This window comes from Triplophysa rosa, linkage group LG5 (genome assembly GCF_024868665.1).
Source record: "Triplophysa rosa linkage group LG5, Trosa_1v2, whole genome shotgun sequence".
Lineage (NCBI taxonomy): Eukaryota > Metazoa > Chordata > Actinopteri > Cypriniformes > Nemacheilidae > Triplophysa > Triplophysa rosa.
The window spans coordinates 4,544,109-4,557,814 of record NC_079894.1 but is presented as its reverse complement, the minus strand read 5'-3'; the positions used below and the strand labels follow the sequence as shown (position 1 = coordinate 4,557,814).

Below are 13,706 nucleotides of genomic sequence, written 5' to 3'. Positions count from 1 at the left end.
TCTAATTTGAATGCAGTTTGAACAGGATTCATGTCCGACACACAGTAGAGTAAACCCAACAATTGGTAAACCCAACATTTACGTTTGGCTAAAACTGTTGTCCAGAGTGTTTCCTGGATATGAAAACCATGACCTTGGCATTGCTAGTCCCATGTTCTAACAGTAAACAATACAGGAACCCATGCACATTTCACGGCATCTACAAACATTTCATAAAATGAATGAGAATCCACATGTTTTCCCTAGGTTATGTACACACTGTAGCACAGACCTTTGTTGACATACCACCCAAAGGGATCGTCTATTGGGCTTAAAACGGTTCGTGGAGATCTCTAAAAGTTAATTAAGAAAAGCAGTGGCTGTCCGACCATAAGCTAATGATGATAGATGATCTTAATTAAAGGCCTTTAGCACCAGCTGATAGCACCTGGAACTCTGTTGGGTAGTGGGATACTTACCCAAAATGCCCTTACCACGAGGCACCTGGATGTCTCTGCATCACACCGGCTGTATATATTTTTTACTTTTATTTGTTGTTTCTATCCTACCTGTCATCCAAGTGCAGTTTAAGTCTGGTTTGTGTACTGCTCTTCTGAGTTTTAAACTGCACATCTGTGCAACCCAGAGAGAGAAGTGCAGATCTGCAACACTCCGCTCTGCTGGATTGAAACGAGGTCTTCAGGACTGTTTCTATGAGCTTGCCAATCAGGCGGAGGATGGCAGACTTAAAATAAGTCTTCACCTCTCAAACTTTTTACTTATTAAACCAGACACATGCCTTCAAAGGACACGCGTAATGAACGGTTTGTCCTCTCCCTACAGGTGGACCGAACGGCAAAGTCATTATTGTTAGTGCTTTAGAATAGATGAAGGTTAGTGTAATGGGGAGTTTGGTGAATGAAGGAGGGGGAAATCTGGATAGCAATTAGAGTCGCTTTTGTTTTCCCCTGTGAAGCGGTGCTGGCGATGCATTCTGCTGCTGTGTTTGCGCTCGGCATAATAACAGGCGCAACACGTTCTCACTAATTTAAGTCCAAGTTAAACATTTCCTCCAAGAGAAGCTTAATCCCGGTTCTGCAATAGAAATTATATATTCCTTGTCAAGTGGCCAATAGAAAAATTGCTTTAGTGTTCCTCGGTTTGGTAAATTAAACAATGCTCTAAATAGTATAAAGTAGTGTTTAGCAACAGTTTTATTATATCCAAGTTAAACTGAAGATGCTGATGTTACTTTGATCTTACTTCGTAATCTTATTTACCAATTTGAAGCCGTCGCACTTAATGCTGTAATTTGATTTTCTAGTTTGGTGCCCTCGGGTCCTCAATAAGAAATTTTAATAGCAAGCACAAATTCCCTTAACGACAAGTGATGAAAGATCAAGAAAGATCTTATTTAACTACAGTAACGTATATCATGAGCAAATATTAAAGATTATTCAACTGCTTGATGATAGGTAGCAGTGATGAATGTTGCTCTTATTGTTTGGAAATGGCTTGACGGTTGAAGATATATGATCTTCTTTGTGTGGAGTGGCTCAGCATCCGTTCCAGAGACATTATGTTCCCACTGTGAGGGCTGTCATACTTTACCTCCGTATGAAATCAGATCAGAACAGACGTGGATTTGATTGGAGTGACAGACTATCAGGCTTTTTGTGGGTCTGAAAAATATTTGTTCCCAGTGCATCTGGACTTTTGTCTTTGAAGTAAAATAGGAGCTTCTTGTTAACTAAAGTACTGTAAGTATGATAGATTGCCTCTGTTCTCACCAGCAGAAAGTAAGGCATTCGGTGTAGAGTGACTTCGGAGATATTTTGCTAATGTGCATTACCTTTCCTAAATTACACTGCAATTTTTTTCTGTTGTCTTTTTGTTTACTGTGAAAAAAAAATCAGTCAGAGCATGACACTAGCAATGCCAAGGAACTGAGTTTGCTGGTATAAATATGACTTAAAGGTCCAGTGTATTAAATTTAGTGGCATCTAGTGGTGAGGTTGCTAATTGCAACCAACGGCTCACTCCAACCCTTTCGAAGCACTATGGTGGCTGACGCAGAACTAAGATGTTATCATGTTTACGCTTCTTTGCTGAAAGAGATAACTTAGTTACGAAATGCGCTCTGTAGAGCAGTTTGTCCGTTTAGGGCTACTGTAGAAACAACATTCCATGTAAGGGGAACCGCGGTGTATGTAGATAGAGATTAGGGATGGGTACCGAGAACCAGTACTATTTTGGACCGGTACATAATTGGGTCGATACCAGGGTATCGATAAGCTTCATGACAAACCATACTGTTATCGATACTTGCGTTGTTTTATCTCTGTGTATTCGGGTGTTAAATGGCGAATTAGAGGCTGCTGCCTGTCATTCCCTTTCTGTCGGTCTCTCGACGTTGTGTCGAACCGACAGAATGGGGTTTGTCTTGAGAACCTATCATCTTCTGAGTATTTAGAAAAGGCCAATGAAAATTGGCGAATGAAATTTGCATGCCGGGCTCCTCCCCGGATGTCCGGGTATAAGAGGGAAGCCGGCGTGCTCATTCATTCACCTTTTGTTCTTCAGAGCCTAAGCATCTGATGAGCACTTCCAGATCTTCGCTGGTCTTCCAGATCTTCACTGGTATCCTGCTGGAATCTACGACGTGGTGCAGCGGACGGTCCCTTCCTGCAGCGACATTCCCCTGGGCGTCTCGGCAGTTCCAGAAGTGTCTGAGCAGTATTTCCTTTTTTCTAAAAGAGCAAATTTCTCCAGCGTGGCATGTCCCGCTGTTCTCTTGGGTGCGACGCGCTCATTGAGGAAGGGGATGGACACGATGTCTGTCTCAGGTGTTTGGGTCTCCGGCACGCTGAGGCAGCCTTTGTGGATACATCTTGGGAAGATGCCTATCCAGACGTTGCGGTCACGGGTGGCGGTATTCTTTATGGGTAAAGCCACCACCTCGTCTGTTACCCGATCCGTGACGGCAGTGACTACGGCTCTGCCGCCCGTTTCGGTTAACACCGGGGGTGATATGGGGATCACCGTGAACGTTAGACCGCCAGCCACAGGCTCACGCCCCGTCTCGCTCATCTGACCATTCCTTAAAAGACGGTCCTACCCCGTCTTGTTCCTCCGCCACGTACTCGGAAGTGCGTGACGAAGATGAGATGTCGATCGTAGCACCGGAGGGCGACCTCTTGGCATCCGACCCCGACGATTCCTCGGAGCTCCCTCCCCCGGGGGGTCAAGCCCAGGAAGAAGCGGACGTTGAGATGTCAACCATGCTCTTCCGGGCCGCCGCGAGCATTGGGCTGCAGTGCACAGCACCGCCTTTACCCCAGCGCTCGCGGTTGGATACGTGGTATCCCCTCACGGCTCGTTCCAATCAGAAAGGCTCAGTCGCCCTTACTTCCCTCGATGGTGGGGCGGCCAGGGGCTATGTCGAGATCCCCCAGGTGGAGCGTGCTGTCGCGGTGCACCTGTGCCCGCAGACAGCGGCCATCTGGAGGGCTCAGCCTAGACTCCCATCCAAGGCGTGTAAGTTTTCGGCATCGCTGGTGTCGAAGGCTTACACGGCTGCGGGTCAGGCCGCCTCCTCCCTCCACGCCATGGCCATCCTGCAGGTCCATCAGGCCAAGGCGTTAAAGGAGCTCCACGAGGGCAAGACCGACCCAACGTTAATGCAGGAACTCCGTAACGCCACCGATCTCGCTCTACGGGCGACTAAGGTGACGGCACGGGCCTTGGGTCGGGCGATGTCCACCATGGTGGTCCAAGAGAGGCACCTCTGGCTCAACCTTGCGCAGATCCGGGACGCCGAGAAGGTTCGTTTTCTCGACGCCCCCATCTCGCAGGGAGGGCTGTTTGGTGACACCGTTGAGGATTTCTCTCAGCAGTTCTCGACGGTGAAGAAGCAGACGGAGGCTATCAGGCACATTCTGCCCCGCCGTGACTCGGCCGCCGTCAGGCCTTCGAGATCCCGAGCGGCGTCTGCTTCCCATTCGGTTCCGGCTCCAGTGCCCCCTTCTCTGGCTGCCTCCCGGAAAAGGACGTCAAAGAGGAAACCGCCTCCCCGTCAGCAGCCGTCGCGGAAGCAGAAGTGGCCCTGACGGAGAGACCCCAGGGAGATTGAGACTACCACCGGGCCCGATTCCAGCCACCACATTGCTGGGTCGGATAGGGACGGTTCCTGCCCCGTCCTACCATCAGCTGGTCCCCCCTGGGATTATACCCCCTCTAACTGCCTAGAGTTGTGGGCTATGCTACTTGCACTGAAGAGGTTCCAACCCTTCGTGCAGGGCAGACACGTGCTGGTCCGGTCGGACAGCACAGCTGCCGTGGCGTATATCAACCACCAGGGTGGCATTCGTTCACGGCAGCTAACACGACTCGCCCGACGCCTCCTCCTGTGGAGTCAGCAGGTGATCAGCTCCCTGCGAGCCATACACATCCCGGGCGACCTGAACCAGACAGCAGACCGGCTCTCTCGTCAGTGGTCACCTCGCGGAGAGTGGCGACTCCACCCTCACGTGGTTCAGCTCATATGGGAGCAGTTCGGCCAGGCGCAGGTGGACCTGTTTGCCTCCCCGGACTCCACCCACTGTCCGCTTTGGTACTCCCTGTCCGACGGTCCCCTCGGTACGGATGCCCTTGCGCACAGCTGGCCGCGGGACAAGAGGAAGTACGCCTTGCCCCCAGTGAGCCTCATTGCACAGACCCTGTGCAAGGTCAGGGAAGAGGAGCATCAAGTGCTACTAGTTGCGCCCTATTGGCCCAACCGGACTTGGTTCTCAGAGCTGGTGAGCCTGACAACAACTCCCCCCTGGCCGATTCCCTTGAGGAAGGACCTCCTTTCTCAGGGGAAGGGCACGTTTTGGCATCCCAGGCCAGACCTCTGGAGCCTCCATGTCTGGCCCCTGGACGGGACGAGGAGATCCTGAGCGACCTACCCCCGGCGGTGGTAGAGACCCTCACACAGGCTAGGGCCCCGGCCACTAGGAGACTGTATGCCTTCAAGTGGCGCATCTTCTCGTCTTGGTGCTCTTCTCACGGAGAAGACCCGCAGAGATGCTCGATCAGGTACGTACTGTCCTTTCTCCAGGAGAGACTTGAGAAGAACCTCTCCCCTTCCACACTGAAAGTGTATGTTGCCGCTATAGCCGCACATCACGATCCAGTTGCTGGTAAGTCTCTAGGGCAGCACGACCTGGTCACCAGGTTCCTGAGGGGCGCGAGACGGTTGAATCCGCCTCGCCCGCGCCCCGTACCCTCTTGGGACCTCGAAGTGGTCCTGGAGGGCCTCCAGAGGCCCCCCTTCGAGCCCCTAGGAGAGGCCGATCTTTCTCGCCTGTCGATAAAGACGGCCCTCCTGGTAGCGCTCGCCTCCTTCAAGAGGGTAGGGGACCTACAAGCATTCTCTGTGTCCTCGGGTTGCCTAGAATTCGGGCCTGGAGACTCTCACGTTATCCTGAGACCACGGCCCGGCTACGTGCCCAAGGTTCCCACCACTCCCTTCCGGGACCAGGTGGTGAACTTGCAGGCGCTCCCCACCGGGGAGGAAGACCCAACCCCTTCCGTGTTGTGTCCAGTACGCGCTCTGCGCCTCTACTTGGACCGCACGCAGGGCTTCAGAAGCTCTGAGCAGCTCTTTGTCTGTTTTGGAGGTCAGCAGAAGGGGAGAGCTGTCTCCAAACAGAGACTGGCGCACTGGATCGTGGATGCCATATCCTTGGCATACCGGTCGCAAGATCGCCCCTGCCCCTTAGGAGTTAAGGCGCACTCCACTCGGGGTGTCGCCTCCTCGTGGGCACTGGCTCAGGGCGCCTCTCTGGCAGACATCTGCAGAGCTGCGGGTTGGGCTACGCCCAATACCTTCGCGAGGTTCTACAACCTCCGCGTTGAACCGGTGTCAGCCCGCGTCCTGCAGGGCAACAGGTAGGACCGGCAGCCGTTGGGCGTACGCCTGCGGAAGCCCTTCCCCCTTCGGGGGGAGCAGTGGCGATCCAGCCTCACTTCTTTCCCCTCGGGTAAAGAATAGGCATTCCATCCATCACTAAGCACCCTTCCAGGGGACAGGCTGGGCAGAGCAGCCCTGCCCCCTTAGGCCGGGGAACAGTTGAGTTATCTCCCACATAGCTCTAACCGGACCTAGTGCTCCAGACGTGGTAACCCCCCCTCCGTGGGCTGTTCCGTCTGATGTATCCTCATGAATGGTTCCCACCTTGGCAACCCATGACCTCCCTAGGTGGACTCCCACCTTGCGGTTAACTCCTGCAGTCCGCACATTTTCCCATGAGTTCTCCCCTGTTGGTGAGACCATGTGGTGTCTCCACTAATTCCTCCCTACGGTAGGTAGTGGCCTCTGCAGCGTTTTTCCCCCAGGGGGAATAATGCTTACCCAGTGGCCCGTACGGTGCCGGGCGGCTTCTCGCCATTTAGAGAATTAGGCCTCCGCCCGTGACGGCCGGCGTTAGGGGGCTTCCCAACTTTTTGTGGAAAGCTCTGGGTCCCCCTTCCTCTCCACTGGAAGGTCATAATTTTGCGCTAGCGTGTTCGTCTGACTCGCCCAGGCCAGTCAACGTCGCTCCGCAGAGATTGTGACGCGGCTCAGTGCTGTGGCGTTTTCCATAGGAACCCCATTCTGTCGGTTCGACACAACGTCGAGAGACCGACAGAAAGGGAACGTCTTGGTTACGGATGTAACCTCGGTTCCCTGATGGAGGGAACGAGACGTTGTGTCCCTCATGCCACAACACTGGCCGCCCACCCCAGCGGTCGGGGGAGGATGCTTTAGGCTCCTCAGACCAAAGGTGAATGAATGAGCACGCCGGCTTCCCTCTTATACCCGGACATCCGGGGAGGAGCCCGGCATGCAAATTTCATTCGCCAATTTTCATTGGCCTTTTCTAAATACTCAGAAGATGATAGGTTCTCAAGACAAACCCCATTCTGTCGGTTCGACACAACGTCTCGTTCCCTCCATCAGGGAACCGAGGTTACATCCGTAACCAAGACGTTTTCCATCCCTGAATGATGTCCGAATTGCCGAAGTTTGCTCGACGTATGTGTGATATCTAGGGTCATATGATTTCCGCAATGTATTTGTAATCTGCTTGTTTTGCTTGTTTATGAGTGAAAGAGTGGCATGGTTGCGCTTGTGAAGCTTTCAGCGTCCCCGTTTCACAACAAGGAAGCTTCCGTCAAACACCCCTTTGCGACAACCCGTCAAAATAAAAGTACTTTATTTGAGAACAAGTTATAACATTGTTTTTAATAATTCGGCCATGGAGTATATTTTCTTACTTTAGTAAATTGAAGTGAATGTGCTAGTAAAATTATAAAAAATAGTACATATAATAAAAAAATAGTACCTAAATTTATGTAGACCTAAAACCAGAAAGGAAAAAAGAAATACGGTCTACCAGCCAAATAACCATAGTGATGTAAAGTAAATATGTTGAATTACATTATGATGTGCTCCTATGCACATGCTAAGTGCCGTAAGTGGTATGCTAAGGAACACACACACGTTTTGTTATGTGGCATTTTCTGTTTGCTCAGAAGCATTTGTAAACTGCAGTTCTAAAGCTCAGCTGTAATAAAGAAACTTAAAATGTTTAACATCTTTTCACATCATGTGTTTTTGCATCAAATTATAGAGCGTAGTGTCGATAACAGTATTGATAAGTACCGGTATCGATAAGTAGTATCGATATCGGTATCGATAAAATCTTAACGATACCCATCCCTAATAGTGATAGTTCATTCTAAGGTAATAAACACATAACACTTCATTATGTAAGGTCTCTATACACTTCTGAAGACATACGTATGTTATATTACGTTTTTGTTCAATAGAGCCCCCAAAGAATTATACACTGAATGCACTTTAAGTTGTTTTGGATAAAAGTGTCTGCCAAATCCACATGTACATTTCCACGTGATGTTACAGTAAAACACAAAAGTAAAGCTAAAGCTGCAAAGGGGCTTTACACAAGCATCCCCAAAGCTCAAAGTCCAGAGATTTTTTGTTGAACTGAAAATAAACATGAAATGAAAAGACGCCATGTTTTCAACAGATGGTTGTTGAATCGATCTGAACAGTTGGTTCATCTATTTAGTCAAAACCTCCAAATGTCACAATCTGTCTAAATGTCTCGATCTGTCTTTGTTCTCACTTTTATTCATCTGCCTCATGCAAAACTTCAAAGGCCTGTTTACAGGACTAAAATATTGGCACATGCTGCTGTTTGAGGGCATCATCTAGAAAATAAGCTTAGAAACCTCTCCCATCAGGCGCTGCATTGTATCAGGAAAGCAGCTTTAACTATAGATTTTTAAAGAAGGATTAATCCCCAAAGTTAAGCAAATAAGAAACAACAAAATCACGCTTTCAGCAAAAACCAAACCTGCACAACGGAAAAATGAAAAAGCCGCTCAGCGAAAACTCAACGCTGGCGAGTCAGATTTGACTCCGATCTATGGAAACTCGCACAATGTTTGTCAAATGCATCTAAAGTATCTTTTGGCGAGTGATTGAAGTGGTAAATTGCATCAAGCCCGCAGAACACAAAAGCGTCGCTTTTCAAAATCCTAGTTCCCCATTATAATCTCCAAGGTTTCCGCCTTTTGCTTTATTATTTCAAAATTGTAGACCAGCACCACCTGTATGAAAATTCTGCTGCATTCATCAGAACTCATATTCCTTTGTGCCAGACGATTTCCTAGTTTCCAAACACCAAACGACATTCAATCTCAATCGTTTATAGCATACAAATGTCTTGTTTTTTTTATATTGCTTTTGGAAACCATCTGTTACTAGGTTACAGTATTCCCATGGAAAGGCTCCCATTGGTCGTTGTTGCCTTCACCTCAATGCACCGATGCAATGATGGTCTACAGATAATAGCACAAATGGGAGGTAATAAATAAGACAAAGGTTCCACATGGGAAGGGAAGTGCGTCACCGTTCTGCTTTGCTACAAAGGTAAATATGTTTGCATTAGTAGTAGTCTAGTTCAATAATTGAGATGTATTCTTGTCTTATGTATAACAAACACACTGAGATGAGACGACAGCATCAAGTGTATCTGCTTGGCAGGCAAATGTTAGTGGAAAGTTACCGTAATAGTTATTTTTTATTTGAAAGTATGAACGAATTTCTATATCTAAATGTCAACTACAGCGTGCCTTCAGAACAAAGCATAAGAATATCTCTCCATTCACCACAGAAATCCCCACCGGAGCTGGCAGTATGACTAAAGACCATATCATTCTCTCTGCTGGGGATCCTTTGGTACAATGTAACCCCCCAGAGGGGACTTGTGCCCATGGAAGCAGTAAAAGGTAAAAGTCCCCAAGTGAATGCCTGCTGGGGTTCTCACATAACCATTCTCACAGCAAAGACCCTGTTTTTCCTCCAGAAAGCCCTCAAGAACACAATCAGTTTTCATATCAAAGGGCCCAGCTGAAGTCCCATCTTTTCTGTGTGAGGCCAGTGATCTTGTTTACACAATGCACCTGAACTATGAGGCGCATACACAGAAACACACCTACGCAGACACACAATAACCTTGCTGGAATGCACCCACACAGACACATTGGCCTGCAAGACAACCTTCCAAACCGTGCTGGCAGAAGCCCGTCTCCCTCACACTGAGTCCATCACTGTTCTGCAGGCCTTTCTCTGCCCAGCTGCCGTACTCGTGCTGAGTTCTGAATTTGGTGAACGGGGAGAGTTGGACAGAGTCGGCTATGAACTGGCAGGGGGGAAAGGAAGCTGGCAAAAAGGCCAAATTCCCCTGACAGATTCGAGGTCAGTCGCAGTAATGCACCAGCCACATATTTCCCTCCTGCTGTGCATGTGTCGACGACTATCGATTGTTAAAACACACTGTACTGAATTAATGATGAGAGAGCTGCATGTACTGCTTATGTAATTAGAGGTGGTCAACGGAATAATTACCGGCGTGTTGCTACTGATGTGCACTATTTATCAGATTAATAATGAGCTTTGCTGTCATGGTCCTGCCTTCTTGTTCAGGATTTTCTAGTCTTGTGGCAGGATCGTGACAGTTCCCTTACGTTTAGTGTGAGAAAGTCATGGTTTGTTTATCATTGATATCCCATGTGCTTTCTCGTGTCTCGTCATTGGCCCCGCCCCTCTCGTTTCCTGTATTACTTCCCGGCCGTGTATCATTACCCTCACCTGCCTAGTGTTATCATCCCTCGTTTGTGCTCCCTATTTAATGTCCTTGTGTTTGCCATCCTGTGCTAGTTCGTTTTGTATTGTTCCATAGTCGTGTGCGTTTGCTTCGTGTTTTACCTTACCCGTGGATACCCTTGTCTTGTCTTGCCTTGCCTACCCTTACCTTGCTTGTTTGTTTAGACGTTGTGTCGCTAGTTGTTTTGTTAGTTTATTTTTGCCCCCCTGTGGGAAGTGTTTTGTTTCAGTTTTTATTTTAGTTATCGTGTCTTGTTTTCCCCATTGTGGGTTTTTGTTTTCACTTTTAATAAATCAGTCTTTTGTTAACCCCTTCAGTCCTGCCTGCACATGGGTTCTTCCTCACTCCCGTGACACTTTGCTGTAGCTCAATTGGTAGAACATGGTACTATAGTAACGCCAAGGTGGTGCTTTAGAACAGGGGTTCCCAAAGTAGGGGTCGGGATCCCCGGGGGTTCGCAAGGCCGCGAGGATGGGGTCGCAAGATGATTTCCAGAAATATATATTTTTTTACTATTAGGAATAGCGTATTTAATCTATAATTGTAACTGTAATTGTAAAATATAAACATATTAGTTAAGTTCAAAATATAACCATGCAAATAAAAAGCCATCAGCCGTTGGAATTTCCTCCCCCTCGATCGTGACCCGAGGTGATTACGTCACATTAGCAACCGCATTAGGTTAGGTGCGGCAAGTCAATTTACAGCACCACATTAAACATTCCCATATGTGCACGCAGATTATTTTTCAAGCTTTAAATTTAGGATATTTTATTTGTCGAAATGAAACGTTGGTTAATATCGACCAAAGACAATGCAGGGAGGCCAGCGGAGGTTGGCGGAGAAGCGCTGCAGTCAGAAAGGCTATCATCCTCAGGTACGAAAAGAGGCTGGCGTTTGCATAAAGAGGATATCCATCAGCACTCGAATCAGTTTGATGAAATTTGACCATCTGTAGTAATAGTTCATGGTCTATGTATAACAACAAGTAAAATAATGAGTAAATAACTATATAAAGTCATATTATGTTAGACTGTGTTCTTTTGTGTTGCCATTATCCGCGTGTTTGGATAGACCTAATAAGTGCATGTGCGCAGTTGCGCGCATACTTTAACCACATCCGAGGATAGTGGGGGTCTTCAGTCCCTGACAGTGTTGGGTGTAACTAGTTACTAAGTAATTAGTTACTGTAATTTCATTACTTTCCCTTGAAAAAGTAAAGTAAGGGATTACTCTTATTTATTCTGTATTTAATTACAGTTACTTAGTATGTAATTAAACTAAATACTGTGTGTAATATATGTGTGTGCAATAGTGGAATTGACATCAAAATTCGAAGTCTAACTTTAAAATCCGTGCTTTACTGTATAATTCTCACATCTGTAAAACTTTGGTCGGTTAATAAGAATACTTCATGTACAGTAGTTTTATATTATTTATTTGAGTGAATTAAGAGTTGTTTCGTGTCTATCCTTGAATCACTTAATTTATTAAGGTTGATATAGGATATAGAAAGTAATTAGTAATAAGTAATTCAATACTTTTTGAAGAGAGTAATTTGTACAGTAATCTAATTACACTATTGAATATGTAATTAGTAACTAGTAATTAATTACTTTTTCAGAGTAATTTACCCAACACCGGTCCCTGGCAATGTTATTTTGGGGGTCGCGGGCTGAAAAGTTTGGGAACCCCTGGTTTAGAATCTCAGCAAATATAGACATGCTTAAATCTGAAGTCCATAACATTTAAAACTGTTCAAAACAGTCTCCTTACCCTGATTCACAATAGTAAGCTGTTAAAAATGTCTGTTTTAAAGTTCAACCCATGTAAAGGTAATTACACTATGTAAAGTACCATGTCATTTTATGTTTCAAGCAGAGATGACAATATAAAAAGAGGCAAATTATATGTTCAAAATGTACAGTACTCTGTAAAAATCCTAGGCACTTTAGTATTTTCACCAATAAAATGGTTTATAGCTAGTTTTTATTTAGTTGGTTTTATATCTTTTTTATTGTATTTATATTTTTGCTGTACTGTGTCAATATGAAAGCCAGTGCTCCACATGGAGATCTGGTCTCAGTATAATCGAGTCTGTCTATTATTACAAGAAGAAAGATAAAAACTGGGTGGTCACAGCAAATATTGATTTGATTTAGTTAATAGATACATTTCTTTAATTGATAAAGAAAATTGATTTATGACATCCCCACTTTATAGAATATAGTCTCAGTTTTTTCTCTTTTTTCATGTAATAATAAATGAACTTGATGATGGTGAGACCAGATGGAGCACTGACTGTTCTTAGATTCCTTAGCTTTACAATAAATCTCACTGGATTATTACAAGTAAAGTTTGGAAATGTAAACTAATATTTCCTACAGATAAACAACAGCAAAATATATAAGTAAACGGCTTAAACATTTTTTTTGCACCATACTATATATCTTGAAAATGTATAACTGTAAATGTAATCTAAGTCAGTCAGTCATGCACAGTGACTGCACATCGTCAAATGGGAATGATAAGGTTCTATCTGACATGTTTGTCAAAAGTGAGTTATTCACATATTCTTATTCTTTGACAACCTATTTACATTACGTGATGGGTTTTCTTTGCATTATGTACATTTTGGGACTTTTTTTTAAAAAAAACGAACAAAACAAACATCTATAAAGTCAAATGGAACGCAAAAACGGAATCTCAAAACCGTTCAGAATCAGATACAATCAGAACCTTATCATTTCAAGGCGACGATTCACCACTGATGCCATCTGCTACCAACACCATTGGCTGCATCAGACTCAACAGATCCAAGCCTCGACACAACTGAGATGTCAATATTTTTTCTTTATCTCCTGCTATGTTTGTCATTGGAACTTCTCTCTGAACTTTCCTTGATCTGTCACATGACTGATGGAAGGTCAGTTAATCTACACCGGATCTTCCTCAGGCAGGAAGCTCAACAGATTTCCACACACTTCAAGGGCCTGCTGTTTACAAAGTTTACACATCATCAAACTTGTTTGTTTGTTTGTTAACAGAGTAGTTCACCAAAAAAAGCATTTTACCAAAGCACAAATTGTTCCAAGAAGCATTTCTTCAGTGGCACACAAAAAGTAAATTTTAGCATATTAACATTTTTGCATAATTAAAAGTTGCTAAACGCCTAAATGTAATGTAATAAACTTTAGTAAATAAATGGGGATGGGAGCTGTCAAGCTGCCAAATCACAAAAAAGCACATACAATACCATAAAAGTGACCCATACAAATTGTGCATTTTATTCTGAGGCCGTGTAATAACTTTGTGTGATAACTTTTTTTTACCATTATTGACTGAAATGTTGCCCTGCATTGAAGCCACCTGAAGACATTTGGTACAACATGTTTTGAGGGAGAATAAATGATGGATAGAGATGGACGAACTATTGATTTGGCTCATTTTAAAGTTTTGTAAGCCTCCAATAAGACTCTGTTTAAAACATTTTACAGTATCATA

General features: G+C 45.5%; 1 protein-coding gene across 1 annotated transcript in view; it reads right to left on the bottom strand.

Annotated features, from left to right (window-relative positions):
* Window positions 1–13,706, bottom strand: part of brinp2 (bone morphogenetic protein/retinoic acid inducible neural-specific 2) — a 107,158-nt gene that overhangs the window by 62,983 nt on the left and 30,469 nt on the right. The gene's annotated exons all lie outside the window — the stretch shown is intronic.